Raw genomic sequence first — 22541 nt, forward strand, 5'->3', positions numbered from 1 at the left:
TGCTTGTAGCCCAGATATATCCTGGTCTGCATTAGGAGTGGCCAGCAGGGAGAGGGAGGTGACTGTCCCCCTCTACTCAGCTCTTGTGAGACCCCCATCTGCAGTACTGGTCTGGGGCCCCCAGCACAAGAAAGATGTAGAGCTCTTGGTGCAGGTCCAGAGGAGGGCCACTAAGATGATCAGAGGGCAGGAGCACCTCTCCTATGAAAAAAGGTTGAAGGAACTGGGTTTTTTTAGCTTGGAGAAGAGATGGCTCTGGGGAGACCTCATTGTGGCCTGCCAGTACTTGAAGAAAGCATATAAATGGGGGGGAATAACTGTTTACAAAGGTGGATAGTGATAGGATAAGGGGGAATGGTTTTAAACGAAGACGGGAGATTCAGGTTAGATATTAGGAGAAGGTTTTTCACACAGAGGGTGAGGTTATTTTAAAAGGACTGAAAGGGGCACCACAGTGTGAGAGGGACATCATAGGATCATAGAGTAGCAGACAATGTCCAAAGGGGAGTTCCAAAGGAGCCATGTTTTGGACTTGATGATCTTTATGGGTTCTTTCCAATTCAGCATATTCTACTGTTGTGTAAATACGAGAAATACATGCTTAATTTTACACAGGTTGAGTCTTGAAATTTAGATCCCTGCACGCAAATAGTGTTTACTAATCTATGTAGTTACATCCACCCTTAGGTTCTAGCAGTGAAATTCACTAAGAATCATTAAGATGTGTGGAATTAAAATTCAGAGTAACGGAAGCGGCGTAGCAGTACTGATGAATTTATGTTCACTGCAGTCACTATGTATGAACAAGATTGGTAAGGGGAGTGAAGAAGGTTCAACTGAGATTGGAAAGGGAATCTTTTTTCCCTCTATAAAGAGAATGGGAATGGAATAGTCGGCAGAGAAAAAGACTCACAGAAAGACTAATGAACTGAAGGGAGGACAGGTGCAGTTCAAAATAGAAACAAATAGTCCTGTTACTTTCTCCAAATATTTTAGCACAGTGACTGTGCAGAGATGAGGGGCATTAGCAGCCGTCAAGGGTGATGAATGTCCTGAGTAGCTCTTCATTCTAAATGGGAAAAGCTAAAAACTCCCAGGCTGAAAAAGGAAGAGAATCACTGATGCTTTCCCATTTTGAAGTGATTGGAAAAAATAAATAAATGGCTGTAATGGTATTCAAATGAATATGCAAATGATAAGGTGCACTCTGAGTATTTTCAGTGTGGTGTTATATCAGGGATGCATTTGTCCCAATGGTTCTAAATCGAATGAGGCAACCAACATACTGAGGAAGGAAAAATGATGGCATTATTTTCCCAATCTGTGACAGGTAATCCTTGTAAATGTTAACATCTTTTCCTATCCTTTCCAGGTGGAAGTACAGGTGAAGCCCTGGATCGTTGTTTTGGTTTTTTTTTCATAGAGAAATCAGTGATGGCAGTGTGATTTCTCATGTTACATTTGTTTAGATGTATGGATAGCTGTATTTATTACGAAGAGTCAGAGGAATGAAGCTAAAACGATCTTACCCCTAGATGGCAGTAACTCCTAATAGTGCTGACTGCCAGTGTGCTGCAATCCAAGCTTTTAAGACCTGGCCAAGGTTTGAAGCAAGTGGCCTGAGCTGCTACGTTGCTAAGTTGCCGCTCCAGGGGTCTTAGATCAGAGCTGTGCTCTGAGCTCCTTGTGGAAACGCCATGGTACTACAGTTGGTAACAGTAAGAAATAGCTTTGCTGTGTTCTCATTGGGCATGTTTTACATGTGGAATGAGCAGATAAATGCAGTGTGTGTTGAAAGCTACTGGAACCAAGCGCCTTTTGTCAGAAGTCATTCTGGGCCAGTATCCCCTCTTCCCATCCTACAAATGACTTCACGTACCACATGTTATATTGTTGCACTAACCACCTTTCACTAAGTCAAGGCAGGAGCTGGTGCTCACATGGCACAGAAGGAGGTTGCAGGCGCTCCCAGTTGCAGTACACAGGAAGATGGAAGTCTGGGAGGGGGTTCTCCATATGAGCTCCTAATTTTCCTTTTCTTTTTACATGCAAGGAGTGACAGAAGCTGCACATAAGAACTTCGTTTCCCTACAAGCCTGATCTCTCTTCCTACAGGAGTCCTGAAGAAAGCAAGACTTTCCTCATGGATTCTCCATTGCTTGTGGAGGGTCTGGTTTATAGTAATGGATTATTTGGAACATGATATAAATTCCAAGGAACTTGAAAAGGGTGGAGTGGAGTGGACTAGTGAAAGGAGGACAGAAAGGATGAGCATGAAGGTTTAGAACTGGAGTGAGAACTGGGGGAGGAAAGGGAGGGATGCTGAAGGGACTGGAGACATAAGAATAAGGGATGGTGATAGCAGTATCACTGAACACTGGGCATAGGAAGTTACCTCTGGGAATCATTGAGCCCAACCCCATGACTAAAGCAGGTTCCCTTTTGCAGGTCACATAGGAAAGCAACTAGGTTTGTCTTTAATAGCTCCAGAGAAGGAGATTTCACAGCCTCTCTGGGCAGCCTGTGCCAGTGCTCTGGAGTAAGACTAGGAATAGCAGTGGGCTGAGAGGGTAAAATAGTTATAAGGGCAGCTTTGGGCTATTGCAGGGAACAGAAAGGGTGGTGAAAAGTGAACGGCTATTACTTGCTGTTCATTATCCTGTGAGACAGTTAAGCAGTGAATCAATTATAATATCAAGCAATTGTGCAGATAATAAGTTAAGCAATGAAGCAGTTATACAGTGAATCATTTCTGGTATTAAATAAAAATGGTGAGAATCAACAGCAATACGAATCAATTATGCAGAGAACTATTACAAAAGTGAATCAGTTAAGTAGGGTAACAGTTATACAGCAAGTGAATGAATAAATTAATTATGGAGTGGGACTATTATGTAGAGAATTAATTATGCAGAGCCTTCCTTTGTGATAAGGGGCACGTCTGAGGGAGCTTCATGTGAGGAAAAAAAAAAAAAAATCCAAACACGGTTATTAAAATAGAAGCCCCGTGTCACTTCTCAGTCACTCTCACTGTTATCTTCTATTCTTCGTTTCTTTGGACAAGGCTTACTTTGAATTGTGATGGTGAAACTGGTTCCCATTCCCTTACACCCCCAGCAAAAATAAGCTTGCTATTTTCCAGAACAGTTCTGTGGTTGGATACCATGGCAGTTCATTTCTACTCAGTTAACCAAAAGTATTATAAACTTTCATTCTGGCATTAAAGAATTTTATCTCCAGTTCTTGACTTTTGATTGTATGCATGGTGTCCTGTCATGCATGTCAGCATGTCAGAATCAAACCTAGTACATGCAATCAGTGTTGACTGCACCCAATCAATCCATGTTATCACCAAAATAACAAGGGATCTAACAAGGTCCTTACACTGAGAGCAGGACTGCTGAGTTTAGCATTGCCTCTTTAAGGACCTATGCAGGTAAATGATGGAATCATGAACATAAAAAATACATATAAGAATGTAAACATTTCCATATGATAAATATCCAGAAATAAAAGTAGGAGGCCCAACTGCAATTGACCCTCCTGTCACGGACATAGATTGATCTAAATAACTCCAAGACAAGGAGACCTGAAGACTTTTTTTCCTGCTGGAGTGCACTTAGAGGAACTTGCATGAGGAAAGAGTTGCAGTTAATTTTATAGCCATAAAAACAAAATGAAAACAATGCCCATTTATTTGGAAAATCATTAACATACAATCATTGGGTCACTGAATCACAGAATGCTAGAGTGGTTTGATTAGAAGAGACTTCAAAGATCATCCAATTCCAACCCCTCTTCCATGGACAGGGACATCCATAAGAAATGGCAGAAATGCCATTAAATGATTTTAATAATAACAGAAAGCTAATTGCTTATCAACACATAATCCCTTTTCTGGAACCAGCAGTAACCATACAGAACATCCATGTTGTTTCTGGAAGGCTCAAGCTAATCAGTTTTTACAGATCTGACATTAGTAGTCTGTACTGTCACATTAATGTATTTGTTTAAGGTGCTGAAATGAGAACGTCATCGGCGTGAAATGCTGCCAGGGTGCCCAAATGAAATCACGTACAGAATTAGAGAAAACGAAATTATGTCAGTTGTTACTTGACAGTAAGAGGAGGATAAATGCCCTGGCTTTTGTAGAAGAGAATTTTATTAGTTCATACACACTGGAGACTTCCAATTTAAGTCTTCTCATAGAAAGTATTACGTACTTTACATGAGCTGCTAGACATTAACGAATGTTCTTTGTGGCACCACTGTGAGAAAGGGTAATATTATCATGATTATCCCCATATTACAGAGGTAGTGCTCCTAAATAAGAGTCACTCAGTGACTGCTTTTTTGATAATTTTTTGTCTATGAGGATGCATTTCTAGGCGTCAGCAGGCCAAGCAGGAACTATCTGTTGACTTATAAGCCTGCAGTCATTAAGGTGATTGTGTGTGGCTAAAAAAGTTTGAATTTTATCCTTATATACATGCTTTCCTCCTGAAAGAATGGCAAGCCCAGGCTAAAAATCTTATAGACATCAGTTGATTTTCTTCAATTCTAGATTGCCCTTTATATCATTTAAATGGGAATTAATGCCGCTTCTGGGCACTGATTTGGAACCAGAGCAGCTTTTGAATGACAGACTTGTGGATCTGTGAATTTCTTCCAGCTCCTGTTGCAGTACCTCCCATACCATTGCTGCTGATATCCTCAGCTGCTCACTGTGAGCCGGAGGGGTTGCAGTAGAATCTCCAGCATTAGCAATGGCTCTGCCTGGGTTGTCCTTCTGAGCATCTCCTCCAAATCCAGGCTGAATTTTTACGTAGCTTATGTAGCTCACAATAGCTGATGAACCATACCACTAAGAAAGACCGATGTGGATGGGTGGAAACAAAACAAAAACATGAGGAAAAACAATGTTAAAAGGTACTTTAAACTAAACTAAACTTTATTAAGCACTGCTCCTAAGGAACACTGCTCAATTTGCAATGCCTAGCAAGATAAATCGCCTTGAATGTATAAGCCATCACATGTTTTTAGAGTACAATGTTCACAAATAAACATTAGCCGAGAAGATGATTTTGAAACTTTCAGCACAAGTTCCATAAAATATTTAGATTTTCTTAAAACTAAAATAAATAATAAAACACTTCGAGACGCGATAACATTATTTCTGTCTTAGGAGAGACCCTAACCTAATAACGAACCAATAATTTTTCTGCGTCTTCCATCCAGAGCTGTTGATGGGAAAATGGTCTAAATATTTCATATCTGGTTTGAGTCTGGTCCTTTTACTTTGATATAATTTCAGAGACAGGAATAGCTGGAAGAAAAGATGTAATTTATTGATTGATTGGAACCCAGGACAGCAGGAAACAAAGTCTCACAGACACATCTCTTTGCTATTCTAAGGAAGTCATCTGGCATTCCAAATTCTCATACAGACTTCATGGTTGGCCTTCAGGTCCTGAGATTTATCAGCTTCTTGAAGTCTAAAAGCATTAATCTCTGTGGTCTTTATGGGTTCCATGCAAAGGCCCTCATTTTTCCCTAGGCAGGACTGTTATAGAGCAGAATCTCACTGGTAATAGCAATGTGATTCCAGCTTTTCATTTGCCAAATGTATTTTTAACTACTTATTTTGAGTGGCTGCTCTGTACTTGGGGGGAAATGTTATTTTTATAATTAGTAGCTGTGTAAAAGGTGCTGAGAAGGCACTTCCCAAACCCTTTTGTACATTTGCATAAATAATGAATAAATAAATAAATGCTCCTTCCACATGACCTCATTAAGAGCAAAGCCAAATTCCAGCAAGAGAAAACCAGCTGAACATAATTTTCCAAGTGCCTTTATTACAACATTATTTCTATTCCCATTGCAGCTCAGGGTCCCGGTCACAGGCCAGGACATTACAATGCTAAGTACTACACAAAAATAAAAGGAATGTCTTTGTTCCAAGGGGCTTTTATCACAGCACTGGTTGAAATGGAGCACTGTATACCAGTAGGACCCAGAAGCATTTTTCAGAGCACAGAAGTGCGCATCAGCACTTTCTTTTTACACAGGCTCAAGGACAGATGGGATCTATACTTCCATATCAGCTACTGCGTGTACGTTCGTAAATGCTTAAGAAGAACCAAGCTGTACACTTACCGTACTTTGAAGAGGTAAGTTGAAAACCAAATGCCAATCAACTATGCAGAGATGAAGCAGGGACACTCAGCTCAGGTTCTTAAGTCAGCATTGCTAAGGGATGTTGCTTGTGTAAACATTAATAAGCATGTTTTGTATGTCTACAAGCATCTGAAATTTTGCATAGCTGCAAACTGAACATCTGCATAAATCTGCATGAAGGACTTAGAAAACAAGATTATGTAGCAAAACTGAATCTTTGTTGCAGCATTTTGGAACACAGAGACACACAGAAAAATCAGACACATTATATGATAGTAACAATTCAAATTTGTGTTTTCAATATAGATATCGTTGATCTGGACATTAAGTTTTATCAGCTGTTCAGCTGTTGTTACCTGTATCATCAGACCTGGGCTGAAGGTGACACACTAATGAGAGCAAGGAAATGACTATCAATTGCTAGGCTAGTACTGAAGGCATTGCACAGTTCCAATAAATGACCTATGTGGACACTTGTTTGTGTGGGTGAAGGAGGATGATGTTTCTCTCATTTTGGCAGAGTTGAAGATCAGCTGTATTGTTGGAGACCCAAGGTTTCATTAGTCTCCGAATGACAGCTCTGCTTTTCATTAAGAGGAAAGGATTTAGTTCGTGGCAAATACTATTCCACCTAATAATACTAGTGCTGGTACCCCTTCCGTATGTGTTCTCCAAGGATATTTATTTAAAAAGAGATTGTGTTTAAAAATATGATCAAAATGAATGAGTCAGGAGGGAATATCAGTAGGCCCCTATTTCAGGGTGTCAATTAAAGGGTTTCTTTTTGTGCTTCCTGGGTGGCTGACAGGGTGCAGTTGGAATCACTACTGGCCTCCTCTGCTTCTTCCTCCATTAGCTTCTATTGTCTTTAACATAAGCTTCAGTAATTCTTCCACTGATTCAAATAACTAATAATTATAGTTCAGTAATCCTTGTTACAGGATAGTCTAATTAGTTTCTCTAGCTGACTGAGGCTTTTTAATCAGGAAGACAGAAATGAATTCAATATAGGATAAACAAAAAAAAAAAAAAAAACCAACAAAAACAACCACCCCAACCATCCATTAAACAGCTTTCCCTCCATCACCATAGAAATGTTTCACAGTAAACTATGGAAAAAAAAAACTACTACTAAAAAATGTGTTTGTCATCCTTTTCCTGAGTGACTGCCTGTTTTTAACCTGTTGACATCTTTTATTTCCCTCTCTTGGGCCTCAACTGGAAGATGGGCCATGTCTTGAAAAACAGATAACAGTTTTATCCTTAAGTGATCTCCTAGGAATGATGCTGCATGCATAAAACATCTGACATACAATAGAGCAAACTAAGCTTTTGTACAAGTCTATTAAAATCAATGGAGCTACCCTAAGAATGACTTTGGCCCAATGAAGTGTTCAAGAGAATAATGCAAAACCTATCAGATTACATACAGGAAAACAGAATGCCAGTGCTGCACAGGTGGACAATTTAATCCCATCTCAGTTCCAGCTCAAATGCTTATCAGTTGCTAGTTTCCATTCCACGTAGGTTTTTGTACTACAGTCATCATCACAATACCCAAGTACCTGGTAATAATACATCAAGTAATGTATTAACATCTGGTGCACACTTGTTTTCTCTCCTTCTCAGATGCTCTGGGAAGCTCTGTTTACAGTGACTAATTATCAGGATGAAGAGCTATTTGTTCATTAAAACCATTAGAAAAGAAAGCAGCAATTTATAAAAAGAACCAATTACTTAGGGGGAAAGCACGTGTCTTTATCCACAGTTCATATTTATGGTGCTAAACTTATAATCCTTAAAAAGTCCTTTTCAAGACTAACAAAAAAAGTTTCAGAAGAAAATAAAGAACTTGAAGAAGTGAGCATAAAGAGCAGGATGATCACATTGCATTAAATGGCTTAAAGCAGTGTGTGTGTGTGTGTTCAAGCCTCAGACTAAGCTCTTCTGATACATCCACCAGATAAATCATGCAGCACTTTGATTATCTACATTTGGAGATTATTGCTTGAAATGTGAAGATTATACTTCCAATGTAGATGAATCCTAGCAGGCACAGGAGTTTTAACTCCCTAATTTGAATTCAATTGAGTAACATCTGTGCCACGAAGCTAACAGCACAGATTTTTCCTATGCTATTTATAAGAAATATTTCCTCATCTCAGCTTGAGAACCAAGATTTCCTTATCTTTGTAGACTACCATTGTTCAAACTCATGCCCAGCATCCACATAGAAATCTCGCAGTGGGTAATTCCCAATGATGTATGCATATACTTCAGACAGATCATGCTTTATTTCAGTAGTAACTGTACCTTTGAATCGTGCATTTTGTCATTCAACAAACATCATTTCCCAGAAACATCTGTGGTAACTGCTATAAGCATTGTGCTGAGACGGGCTCAGGATCTGCTGCTGTAACATCAGTGCTCTCCTCCTCACTCTGGAGGGAGCTACAGATATACAGAGAAATACAGAATGCCTTTCTTCTTCACTCCTAACTTGAGGGGGTCTGTCTGCCTATTTATTATACTCTCATTCATGTTAGGATGGAAAATATGCTCTTGCTCAAAGAATGATATATTTTAGATAGAAAGAGCCACTATTGCATCTTGCACTGTTCCTCTTAAGTCTGCTTTTGAAAGAACTGAAGAAAACCTGAAAATATATGTTGAATTCAGAAGTGTTAAGGCAGATGCAGGAGCATTTTAGGAAATGCCTAGAACCCGTTTTGAAAAGGCAGAGACTTAGAAATAAATACAGGCAAACTAACCTGGCTTTTACCTCCTGTGCACCATCACCTGCTTTTGGATCTGTAGCTCCTTAGAGAGGTAAAAGAATGATTTATCAAAAATATCCCTATCATTTAAGAACTGTAATAATCTGCAATCTTCAGGCTTTCAAGGAGCAGGACAGCTGAGGTGGCTGCCTATTGTTCAGCTCCTGATTCTCTGTCATTTTCATTCTGAAGTGCTTACAGCAGAAATCTTCAGAGAAATTTCAGTCACAGAAATCTATGGGTTGATTTCTATCTATGTGAGCTGAATTAGGCAATTCTAAGTGCTATGGGAGTGTCTTCCACCATCTTAAAATATCTTCATCCTGAGCTGCATTATATCAACCATTTACCCCTATTGCTCTTACCTTCATCAGAACTAACATAGGGTTTCCAGATCATCTCTTGCCGAAAACATTTTGCTTTTACATGTTCCATATAACATTTGATGACGAATTGCAAAAAGCAAATGAACTGTGGCCAGGTGAATCAATCTGTCTCGCCATACACAATATTAAGACAGCTTGCCTAAATACTGTGTTACTATGATTCTAAGGTGAAGATGCTCCATATTGATGCTGCAGCTTTAAGAGGAGAAAGAGTGTGATTTTAAAAATCTCCAAAGACTCATTAAGAAGCGTTTTATTTGAACATCAGTGTATTATGCTAAATTTGTTTGCTAATTTCAGTGTCAGCATTGACTAATACTAATGGAAAGCTTATGCAACTTCAGAACCCAGTAAAGTAAAAAAGAAAAAATCAGTTAGAAGAGTTAGATTACACCAAAACACTTATTCAGGATCATACTTGACTGTAATTAATAGCTCAATGTCAAAAATACATTATGGACCATTACTTTTATGGACCATTTCATTAATTGTGTTAAAAAAGATGATCTTCCACACCCAAGGCACTTATGTTCCCCAGCCCTGATCCAGGGAGTGTTTCTCCATTCTAGAACTCTGCAGGGACAGGGATCAAAGATTTCTGACACCAATACCTGCATTCACAGCATGCTGGCTTTGGGTTTTGCTCTCTACATGCTGCTTTGTGGCATTGCTCAAGGTGTAGGATGGCTTAGGTGTATTGTTGCATCTGCATGTGTCTCTGCTCACTGAGACAAGATCTGGTTTGCAGGAGCTGTAGTGGGGCTGACAGCAGGAGCTTCTGGCATGCAGAGGTGCGGAAGCTTTTGTCAGCCAGAGGAATTGAAAGGCAGAGTGAAAGTGAAAGCAGTGAAAGCAGTGAAGAAAAAAATACTCATGAAAAACTCTTAACAACCATACTTACTTACATGAAAAACTCTTAACAACCATACTTACTTACATTGAAAAGACTGAGTAAAGAAAAAATGATATGCTTGAAGTATTTTCAATTTACTACAGAAGACAAAATGTGAACTCTAGAGGATTTTGACTGTACTAACAATACTGCTTCGATGGGCTGTTATCTCCATTTTATATTATTTAATTTATTCTAGAATTTCATGGTGGAAATAGAGGAGTTAATTGTGACTTTCCTGCAGCTAATGTATCTCTGAATGTTTTTTGCACAATCATTCTGTCTTGCAGCTTGGGATGCCCATGCTGGAGTCAGGGGGAAACAGCAATCTTCCACCGAGCTATATTCCCTACACAAGAAAATTCAAAGATCCACAGATCCAGAACAGCTCCACTCACATTAGAAGCTTAAAAGAAGCAAATACACTGTCATCTTTATGAAAGTATTTTTTTTCAAACTAGCTGAACCTGCCCTCAGTGTGTCCTTAAAAGCTTGAGACTCAGCATGGTTGCTTTAAATAACTCTTAAAAAGTAATTTTCACGTTCTTGTTTTGACGAGTTTCTTAATTCAATATAAAGCAATAAAAAGAAACAATCCTTCTCTTTCAGACAAAGGCACTAAAGTAAACATCCTATGATTTGTGCTTGGCAGCAGTTGAAAAATACCCTTGTCAATACAATTTATTCTTTTTTACTGTTGAAACAATTGAATATTAAATCAATCTTTGATGATTTTTCCCAAGTGTGTAACCCCTGCAGTGTCATTTTTTCTAGTAGATTTTTCCATTTATGTTTTTTCCTTCAACTTGGCTTTCTTCCATGTTCCGTAAAGAACACTGATGTTTTCAACAGTTCAGAGACAAAATCATGTGGAGAGCAGAATGTTCATATTCAATACAAATTCTGGGCCTGCCAGTCTGATAGAGTGACGGCATGGATTGATGGGGGAAGGTTGGATTCCTGCAAGGCCTTTGACATGGTCCCTCACCACATCCTTCTCTCTAAATTGGAGAGGTATGGATCTGAAGAATGGACTGTACGATGGATTAAGGACTGGTTGGCTGGTCACAGCCAAAGGGTTGTGACTGATGGTTCTGTGTCAGGGTGGAGGCTGGTCATAAGCAGTGTCCTTCAGGGGTTGGTCTTGGGACTGGTGCTCTTCAACATCTTCATCAATGATACAGCCGATGGCATCGAGTGAACCCTCAGCAAGTCTGCAGATGATACCAAGCTGAGTGGTGCAATCAGGCAAGACCAGGTGTTTACACAGACTGGGCAAAGAACCCCTTGAAAACAGCTTTGTGGAGAGGAACTTGGGGGTCCTGGTAGATGAACGTGAGCCAGCAGTGTGTGCTTGCAGCCCAGAAAGACAACTGTATCCTGAACTGCATAAAAAGAGGAGTGGCCAGCAGGGAGAGGGAGGTGACTGTCCCCTCTGCTCAGGTCTTGTGAGGCCCCATCTGCAGTACTGCATCCTGATCTCCTTCTATGACAAGGTGACCCAATTAGTAGATGAGGAAAAGGCTAGAGATGTTGTTTATATGGATTTAGCAAAGCATTTGTTACTTTCCACAACCTTCTCCTGAAGAAATTGTGTATTCATGGCTTGGACAGGTGTACAGTTTGCTGGGTTAAAAACCAGTTGGATAGCATCATTGTGAGCACAATTAAATCGAGATGGAGATTGGTCATAGGTAGTGTTCCCTATGTCTCAGTCTTGGGTGCAGTTCTCTTTAATGTCTTAATTAATGATCTCATTGAGGAGATCAAGTCTATACTCCTACAGAGGTATCTGTCTAGCAAGTGAAGAATTTGCAGCCGTGCTTTCCCTTTTGATAAAGCAAGTTGAAAACAGAGTCATAGAATCCTTGGTTAAGGAAGGGACCTTTAAAGGTCATCTAGTCCAATTCTCCTGTAATGAAGTGGGACATCCATAGCTCAGTGAAGTTTCTCAGATCCTGCTCCAGCCTGGCCTTCCTGAATGTCTCCAGTGAAAAGGCATCCATCACATCTCTGGGCATCCTGTTCCACTACTTTAACACTCTTGAAAAAGATTCTTTCTTTGTACCCAGCCTCAATCTTTCCTCTTTCAGTTTGAAAGTATTTCCACCATCAGACTTAAGAGTCTGTCCCCTTCTTCCATGGAGCTCTCCTTTAGATACTTGAAAGGCCGCTATCAGGTCATACTGCAGACTTCTCCAGGCTGAAGGGCCCCAGCTCTCTCAGCCTGTCCTCCTGGTGGGAGAGGTGTTCCACCCCGTGGATCACATCTCTGGCCCTTCTCTGGATGCGCTCCAACAGGTCCGTATCCCTCCGTGGACGCAGTACTCCAGGCGAGTCCTCAGCAGTGCGCAGGAGAGGGCAGGATCACCTTCCTCGACCTGCTGGTCACGCATCTTTTGATGCAGCCCAAGGTACAGGTGGCTTTCTGAGCTGCAAGGGCACATTGCTGGCTCGTGTCCAGCTTGCCATCCACCAGTACCCCCAGGTCGTACTCGGCAGGGCTGCGCTCACACTTTTCGTCCCCCAGTTTTTCTTGGAGATGAGGGTTGCCTCGACCCAGGTGCAAGGCTGTGCATTTGGATCTGTTGAACCTCTTGAGGTTCCCCTGGGCCCAGTGCTTCAACCGGTCTTGGGCCCTCTGGAAGGCATCCCATCCCTCTGGTGCGTCGGTTGCACCCCACAGCCTGGTGTCATCAGCAGACTTGCTGAGGGTGCTCTCAACCCCACTGTCAGTGTCACTGAGGAAGATAGTGAAGAGCCTGGGGCCGTAACCGCTGCCCTGGGAGTCTGTCCCAGAGCCCGACCACCCTGTCCGTGATGAACCTTTCCCTGATGCCCAGGCCGAATCTCCCCTGACGCAGCCCCCTGCCGCTCCCTGGGGTCCTGTCCCTGCCACCAGAGAGCAGAGCTCTGCGCTGACCCTCCGCTCCACCTGTGAGGAGCTGCAGGCTGCCGTGAGGCCTCCCCTCAGCCTCCTCTGCTCTGGGCTGAACAAGGCAAGGGACCTCAGCCGCTCCTCATACGCCTTGCCCTCTGGATCCTTCAGCATCTTTGGAACTCCCCTTTGGACGCCGCCTGCTCGTCTGTGCTTCTATGACGGCTTCCTCCTACATTGTGGCGCCCCTGTTGGGTCCTTTTTAGGTCAACACCCTCGTATTTAAACATGAGGGGAAAGCAAGTAATTGTTGGTAAAAGCTTTCTAGTTGCAAATGGCCTTAAGGATGTATACTCAAAGATCTGGAGGGTTTTTTGGAAACCCACAGGTTCATAACTGACTGCAGTTTATGAGGTCGAGCTTGGGCTGGACGAGCACCTTGGCTCTCTTGCAACCTAGCCTACCCTGTGGCCTGTGAGCCTGTGATTGGCATGGCAATAGATACTCCCAAGCCGTTGCTGGAGGGAACATCTGTGAAACCAAATTCAGCAGAAATTCGTGGTCTGCTTTTTCTTGCATAGCTGCACTTTCACAGAAAGACCCGCAGGACGGTGCTCTTTTTTGCTGTCAGGCACCGGAGGAGAACACGAGTTTGTCAGTCGCTAAGTTGAATCACCTGCCAAACGCTGGTCTACAATCAAATTGTTGCACTGGCACGCCAGGGAAAGGTCACACCCATCTGCCCCCCGCTCCTCCCCAGAGTACCCAAAGAAATAGATGCAGAAACCGTCAGCTGGGGTGTGGGTGGGGTTTTATGGACTAAAAGAACAGGGATATGATGGGGGAATGGGAAGTATTTGGTTAGATGTAATTGTATTCTCGGTGGCCATGGCCGTGTCTCCCGCAGCAGTCGGATGTGTGGCTGAAGCTGTGGCTGCCACGGCCATCTGATTGGTGGTCGTGTCCGTATCTCGAGTGGTGTTCTGAGCGGTGGCTGGAGCTGTGGCTCCTGAAGCTGCTTGTTTGGTGGTGGTAGCTGTGCATCCCATCAATTTGTCCATGTCCAGCATGCCAGGGCCTCACGACATGTCCATGGGCATCACGGCATTCGGGTGCGGGATGAGGAGCCCCCTGCGATTGACTTCCTCCCCAGCGGCTCCTTCTGGGGCTGTAGTACCACTGGTTGGAGTACATGTCCATGGGCCTCACAGCATCCACCGCCGGACGGGGGATGAGGAGACCCATTGGATTGACTCCCCAGCGGCTCCTTCTGGGGCTGTAGGAAAACTGATCGGAGTTCACCTCCATGGGCCTCACAGCATCCACCGCCGGACGGGGGAAGAGGAGACCCATGCGATTGAATCCCCAGTGGCTCCTTCTGGGGCTGTAGGAAAACTCATCGGAGTCCACGTCCATGGGCTCCACAGCATCCACCGCCGGATGGGGAATGATGAGTCCCATGCCCAGGAATCCGCAGGGGATCGTGCTGGGTGCTGGGGCACTTTGAGGGGATCCCACCTCCGTGGGCCCCTCGGCATCCGTTGCCGGACGAGGGATGAGGAGCCCCATGCCGTTTTGCCCACAAGGGGCAACGCTGCTCTTTGCGGTCTTCTCTGCGCACCTGAGCATTGCCCGCAGCACATTCCTCTCACGGCGAGCATGTTGAGATCTCCAGCCTGGCCGCGGCCGGAGGAAAAGATTTGCTTCCACGCCGTTCTGCGATCGCTGCGTGTGCCTCTGCAGCACGCCGTTCTTGGGCTGATGAAGCACACGTGTGATCTTCATCTTGTCCCTTCCTGGAGACTAGAGACTAGCCTCTGGTGGGCTGCACAAGAGACTGGGCACAAGAACGATGGCTGTGGCTCTCACGCACTAGCGCCTCTCGTGCGCCCTTCACACTTGGTCTGCGTGTCAGGTGGCGTCTTCCTCTGCACTTCCTGGCACTGCCTCTCTCTCGCCCCACACCAGGTGGGCAAACGCCTGCCTTCCTGCTCTGGCTCGTCTCCCGTCCACGCACGCGTGGCACCCAGAAGGCCTGAGCTCGGCAAGTGAGGGCCAGCTGCCGGTGCTCCCGTACTTGTGGGTTGTGACACAAAGGGCGCGGCACTGGTGGCCATTGTGATGTCCGCAGGCCGCTGCAGTGGCCACTGTGACAGCGTGTGATGCGTGCGGCTGACCCTGGCCGTGTTGGCCGTGGTGGGGGGAGCGTGTTCTGTGGCCTCATCATGGAGTGGTGGTTTCTGATCAGTATGTCACACTGTAGCATCACGTAGCGTACTGGCAGTTTAGGAGTCCGTTCTGCAGTTCTGTGGATTGCCGATGGTTCCGGGTACCTGGTTCTCAGAAGAGAAGGAATGAACCGCGGCTCCCAGAAGGCTTTGTCGTTCCGCTTCTGTTCTCCGTTCAGAGGGAAAGACGAAGCTGACCGGGAGTCACGAGGTTGTTCCTCTTCTGCCCGCTGTGGCTCTGTGTGCTCCCTGGCCAGCTTTTCTACAGCACATGAGTGAGGCCTTTGGCTTTGGACTCTCTGACTTCTTTGAGTTATTCACTTCAGTTCCAATTATATTGCATTGCACTGTATAATCTCGCATTCTGCTGTCATTTGTAGTGAGTGTGGGTTTTTTCCTTAGCTGGTGGCCGCTGTTTTTCCTCGTCCCTGCCCATCTCCCTGCCTTTTCCCTGCCCCCCTTCCCCTTTTCCCCAGGCGTGGGACTGGGTGTCCTATCGTCCCCTGTCACGCGAGTTGGCCGAACCAGGCTGAACCATGATAGGCCTGACCTGCCCCTGTGGAGACACAGGATCGCAGAATCCTAGAGTCGAGTTGCAAGGGACCTCTGGAGGCCGTCTAGTCCAACTCCCCTGCAACGAAAAGGGAAGCCACAGCTCGAGCAGGCTGCCCAGGGCCTTATCCAGCCTTGCCTTGAAAGCCTCTGTGGGTGGGACATCAACCACCAACGCTCAGCAACCCATTCCAGTGCCTCAGCACCCTCACTGCAAAAGATTTTGTCTATGTACCTTACCTAAACCTACCCTCCCTGAGCTTGTAGCCATTTCCCCTTGTTCTGTCGCCACCGACCCTGCTCAAGAGTCTGTCCCCTTCTTCCTTGGAGCTCTCCTTTAGATACTGGAAGGCCGCTATCAGGTCATACTGCAGACTTCTCCAGGCTGAAGAGCCCCAGCTCTCTCAGCCTGTCCTCCTGGTGGGAGAGGTGTTCCACCCCGTGGATCACGTCTCTGGCCCTTCTCTGGATGCGCTCCAACAGGTCCGCATCCCTCCGGTACTGAGGCCTCCACACGTGGACGCAGTACTCCAGGTGAGTCCTCAGCAGTGCGCAGGAGAGGGCAGGATCACCTCCCTCAACCTGCTGGTCACGCATCTTTTGATGCAGCCCAAGCTACGGGTGGCTTTCTGGGCTGCAAGGGCACATTGCTGGCTCATGTCCAGCTTGCCATCCACCAGTACTCCCAAGACCTTTTGGCAGAGATGTGCTCAATAATTTTATCCCTCAGCTTGTACTGGTTGTAGGAGTTGCCTTTCTCAGATGTAACACTTTGCATTTTGATTTGTTGAAACTCATGAGATTCTCCTCGGCCTACTGCTCAAATCTCTCTAGGTCCCTCTGGATGGCACCCCATCCCTTGTTGTGTCAACTGCAAATCAGTTTGGGGTTTCAAGACTGCAGAAAAACGTATCATAAATTCATATTTGTGAACTGATTTCCAGTTGATATAAGTACATGACCTGCAGGTTTTCAAATGGACTGTATAGAGCTGTAATCAGATATTCAGGTCAAAATCTTATCTTGTCTTTTTACTGGACTTTCATAATCCCTGTCTTTGAAAAAATATATATATCCTTTACTTCACAATCCCACTCTTTCGTGTCATTGTTTTTGGGCAGTAAACACATTTTGAGCAATTATTGTCAAGTATGAAGTACAGGAGGATTAAAATTTCATTAAAAATCTCTGAGATCTCACTAAGAATTGCAGCCACTGCCATCAAACCAGAGTGTTGTGTTAGTTTCATAAAAAGAAGGTCAAATATCCCACTGGTTTTATGTTCTTTTCTATTTTTTAAAGTTTTAAGAGAAATATTTGAAATTAAAATGTCTTGTTACTTATGTATTAACCATATTGGAAATTTTGTGAGGGCTGCCCTGAAAGTAATGCCTCCTGTCTTATTACACTGGCCCATAATATAAGAGGAGCATGTTGGTTGTATCACAGTATGGGTTGAACTTTCCCATCAATAGCCCATTACCTTTTGTTGCTGTGTGACAGATGGCAGCAGAGGAGCAGTCTGACAAAATGGTGTCTGACATAGAAAGGCCTATGAAGCAAGGGTGAGTCACTGAATTCCTCTAAGCAGAAAAAATTGCAGCCACTGACATTCACCCATGCTTTCTTAATTGTTATTGGGACCAAACAGTGAATCTGAGCACAGCGAGGTGGTGAGTGGTGTGTCAGCAGTGATGATAGTGGGTCAGATTGTTATGAGCATGGCATGCAAGCTCTTGCTCATTGCTGGCAAAAATGCATAGCTAATGGTGGTGACTAAGTTGAAAAATAGTGTTCTGTAGCTGAGAACTTGCTCTATCCATTAGTGTTATTGTGCTTTTTATCTGCTGTCATTTCCATGGAAATAAATAGGAGGTACTACTTTTGGAGCACCCCCAAGAGAATTTCTGTTCATTAAATGCAGCCCAGGCAAGCCAAAAGATTGGACACCCTGAGGGGCTGTAGCAAAGCAGGGGTCAGTCTCCTCTCCCAAGCAATAATACAGGTCCAAGTGGAGCTGGCCCTGAATGCAGGTCCAAGCTTCTCTTATTTTCCTCTTTGAAGGTCCCAGCAATGCTGGCAGAACCCTTTGGACACTTAACCAAGATGCCAGTCCTCCCAAAGCTTTTTTATGGTGTTTCTATCAGTACAGTTTGACAAATAAATGAAAGACTTCTGAGCGAAGATGTTGCTGTTGGTTCACATTCATACTCATTGTTGTTCACATAATATGTTTGGTTTCCTAACCCTATGCATCAGGCTGTGTCGACAAAATAAAAACAAACAAATGGGACATCCTAATTTCTGTGGTGCTAAAAATGGAGCTGAAAGGAAACGTCTTGTTTTAATGTCCCATGGAGAAAACAAACAGATGAATTTCAATGTTGGTCTCTATTTCATCTCTAGAAAGAGAAGACAGTATACCTGCATCTTTGCCCAAGGATGCTTTGCTCTCAGCTAAGAGCTGCCTTACGCACAGCCTGGAGTTCAGATACCTGCAAGCTGGGAAGGGATAAGAATAAAGAAAAAGGAAGAAAAGCACAGTAGTTTTCCTTTAAAAAACAAGAAAGCCCCTGCAGGAGCACTGTGTCTAGCCATCACTACACTGAAGTCTCATCCATTCCAAATGAAAATTACACCAGGGGCTGTGTTCTGGCTAATACCAATAAATCTCCTTATTGTACTCACTACCACAGGACTGCATATTGCAGCTGTGTGATAGCCTTAATCTATTTTTTAAACTGATCCAGTGAATAGCAGGAATTAAATCTGAAAGATGAAAGATGTCCAAATCAAGGGATTAAGAAATATCTTTGTCATGACAAATCTTTTCTGAAAAAATTAATTTTTTATTGAGTGAAACAATTGCTATTACATTCGCGCTTCATTATTTCAGATGGCAAGTTATAGTTTTGTCATTTACTACCAAGTTCTCCTTTCTGTGTCTGAAAGATTACACTGTATTTCACTGTTTTACTCCTGAACAAAAAGACATATCTACGCTGACTTTATAAAACCCAAAAACACATTTATTTTGACTTGTTCACAAATGACACTAACTGCCTTTAGAACTTATTTCTGAGGGCTTCTCTCCACCTCAATGCAAAGAAGAAAGCAGTAGAAAAGGTTCAGGCCAGTGCAATGGCTGTGTCAAGCATGATAAGACTTCTGTAGGAGAAGAGGTCAAACTGGGTAGCACCTCCAGTTTGGACAAGAGGCAGCTTAGGAGAAGCATAATGAATAAAATCATAACATTCATCTATAGAGATCAAGTATTGGAGACGAAGTGAACAACGTTCCATACAAACACAAGGAAGAACTAATTTACTCATGGTGACAGAGCAGTGGAACAGGCTGCACAGAGAGACTGAGGAGTTTCCTTCTCTAAAGATATTCAAGACCCACCTGGACACCTACCTGTGTGATCCACTGTAGGGAACCTGCTTTACCAGAGGGGTTGGACTCAATGGTCTCTGGAGGGCCCTTCCAATCCCTCCAGTTCTCTAATGGTGTGAATGTACAATCATACCTTGGAACTGCTTTTCACAAGAGAAGTTGAAGATACATCACTAGTATCTTAGGAACGCTGAAGACAAAGTACACCTTTTCCATGTAGCGTGTAATTAAATTACAGAACTTACTGCTGTTGGATTTTATGAATGTCAAAATGGAAATCTAAAGGCAAGAAACAAACCCACAGGCACAGTTATGAGCTCCATCTCAAGAGCTGCAGGCTGCCATAAGTGAAGAGGTACATTGGAAGAAGCTCACTGTCTGTGTGGGCTGCCCATTTATTTTTTTGCGTGTATCCACCACCAGTCACTGTCAGAATCCTTTCTTGAATCAGCAGCCCGTTCACCTGACCTAGGATCAACGCGGCTTAACAAAGCGTTAGTACCACTTCTTTTACATCTGCTCACCTTGAGTTTCCTTGGCCACACTACTCCTTCTTATCATTTCAGATAGGCTGAGGATTATTTAGGACGTCGTAATTAAATTGGCAACGCAATGTTTCTGTTGTCAAGATATGAGTCACATTTTCATGCACAGATCTGATTCCAGAGACACAGTTGCAAAAGCATCTTTTCAAACTGTTCTCCTTAACACCCAGTTCAATTTTTCATCTGAGCAAAGCTGTCAGCAAAAACTGCTCTGCAGTGAGTGGCAATCAATAGAGTCTTGTCTCTCAACAAGATAAGAGTTTTGACATAGCAGGGTTCTCACACAGAGGTTTCCTTTTGAAAAAGACTTTTAAACGCTTTTAAAAGCAACTGTTTTTATTAAAATCATCTGCCTTTGTACGGAAAAGCTCTATCTAAGGAAGCAGGCTGCTTGCCTCAGCACCTCAGGAAATGTCAGTAATATTACCACGGATGCCCCTGAGAAGATGCACTTCTTTACTTTTGCTTGACATTTTTCACTCCCTACTCTAAAAAGAAGTGTCAGCCCGGAGTTGCCAGGAAATATATCTTCTGATATGTGGCATGCTGCCCCAGCAAAGCATTGTTCAGCAACTGGTTGCTTGTCTCGAACAACAAGGATTATGAATTATTCAACTATGGTATTGAAGAGACAAATATCATAGAATCAAACATAGAATCATAGAATCAAACATAGAACATAGAATGGCTTGGGTTGGAAGGAACCATTAAGATCCTCCAGTTTCAACACCCCTGCTATAGGCAAGGACACCTCCCTCTAGACACCTAGAAAAGCTGCTATAGGGCCCCCTCAGAGCCTTCTCTTCTACAGGCTGAAGAGCCCCAGCTCTCAGTCTTCATAATATGATACGATACATTCACAGACTCCATCAAAGTTACAAACAGCGGGAACAGAATAAAGGCATTGCATTATGCAGAAGGAAAAAAAAAAAATATCAAGCTCAATACAAAGAAAACATTTCCTAACAAAGATGTCTATTAAATGGCTGAGAAGTCTCTGAAGAGGAGAGGTGGAGGCCTCATCACCGGAGGTATTTAAACCCAGGCCACACAAAGCATTAATCTCTACAGCAACCGAGGAAACAGACTGAACGACTTTGGAGGACTTTTTTCCAACCGCCTCTGATTTTTATGATTTATCACATTTATCTTTTTTTAAATGCAAACCACATTCGCATAACACAAGCGGGAAGCAGAAATACAATAAACTGATTTTAGCTGTAGCATTGCCAAACACAATGAAATTTGATTTAAGCCGAAATTTATGCTACCAATTCAAACTGTGAGATGACTTCTCTTTGTAAAGCTTTGTTACCACTGCACACGTCTCTGGAAAGGTAATTTAGCATCCCCATATGGGGGATCTATTTTCTCAACCAGAGATCCTCAAACTGTGAGGCTCCAACTTCAGATGAGGAGAGCTGATGCAGAAGGCAGAATGTTGTTGTACAGAAGAACACTGGAACAGAGGTTTTGTGCCTACATATAAACTCCCTGAGGACTCTCCAGCACTGAATGTTTACTGACGTCACTTAAAGGATAACATCTAATCTGCCAGCATGAAAGAAAATGTTGACTCTCAGAAACCTCTTTTGCATCGCTTTGAAGGTTTTAAAATGGTTTCGTGATTTTCAGTTCTTCTTCTTCCCCCATTTTTTTTTGGAATGCTGTGCACCTTCCATACAGGAAGATGAAACGAGGAACCTCACCTGCTTTACAAGAAAGCAGGATCCACAGCTGGAGTGAGCAGCCAGAGGTGGTGCAGCAGACAGAGTCAGGTCTTGGTGTTCCTCAGGCTTGGGGCAGCCCCTCAGTGGTTTGGGATTGGCTTCCCCTGTCACAGGCATAGGTAAATCTAAGTAACCCGTGACAGGGATGAGCCAGGACAAGGCAGGACGTAGCCATGTGTTTGGCCTGCTTTGACATCAGAATAGGCTTAACAAGATTTCACCTATTAAATTACATTCTATATTGGCATATACAGTTTTGCAGGCATACGGTCAGTATAGCAGGACAGAGCTCACTGTGCAGCTAAAGCAAATCCAAATGGAATTTGGTCAATCTCATTTACCAGACCAAAGCTTTAGTAAGTTTATGTCATAGAGGAACTACGTCTAAATCCAAGGATCTGTTCTTTTTTTTCTCTCCTAAGCTATGAAGGCCAATAGCCTGGCATGTAGAAAGTGAAAATACGCAACTGTAGTAGCACTAGCTGCTCTCCAGGCTCTGGGCTTGGGCCATACTTGCAAGAGAGCTCCATCTTGCATGAGGTCCTGCTCAGAGGAAGGTCCACTTCAGCATCCTTTCAACACGGTGCCCCACGATGCTACTGCATGATTCAGCCTTCAGCGAACAGCCCCGTATTGTACTGTAAACTAGCAGCCGATGAAGATACGCTCTGTACTCACAAGATAAGCAGGAATTAAAAAACAAAAACACATCATTTGGGATAAAATAATCCTGCGGTAATGAATTTATAACACTTTGTACCTTGTTGACTCACACGTTTGGGCAAAGCAGGAACAAAATCCTACTCATAGAATTCTCTCAACATGAATGTATATCTTATGACCACAGGAGACAAAAAAAAAGAAGTCATAGAAAGGGAGGGAAACACTGGCAGGAGGGTGTGTGCAGGACTTGATTCTAGTCCCATTTACGCAGACCAGCAGAATTATTCCACTGCAGAGGATGTGAGAGTCATGAGTCT

Source organism: Coturnix japonica, chromosome 2, assembly GCF_054131305.1.
Source record: "Coturnix japonica strain WE chromosome 2, WE-NBRP24, whole genome shotgun sequence".
Lineage (NCBI taxonomy): Eukaryota > Metazoa > Chordata > Aves > Galliformes > Phasianidae > Coturnix > Coturnix japonica.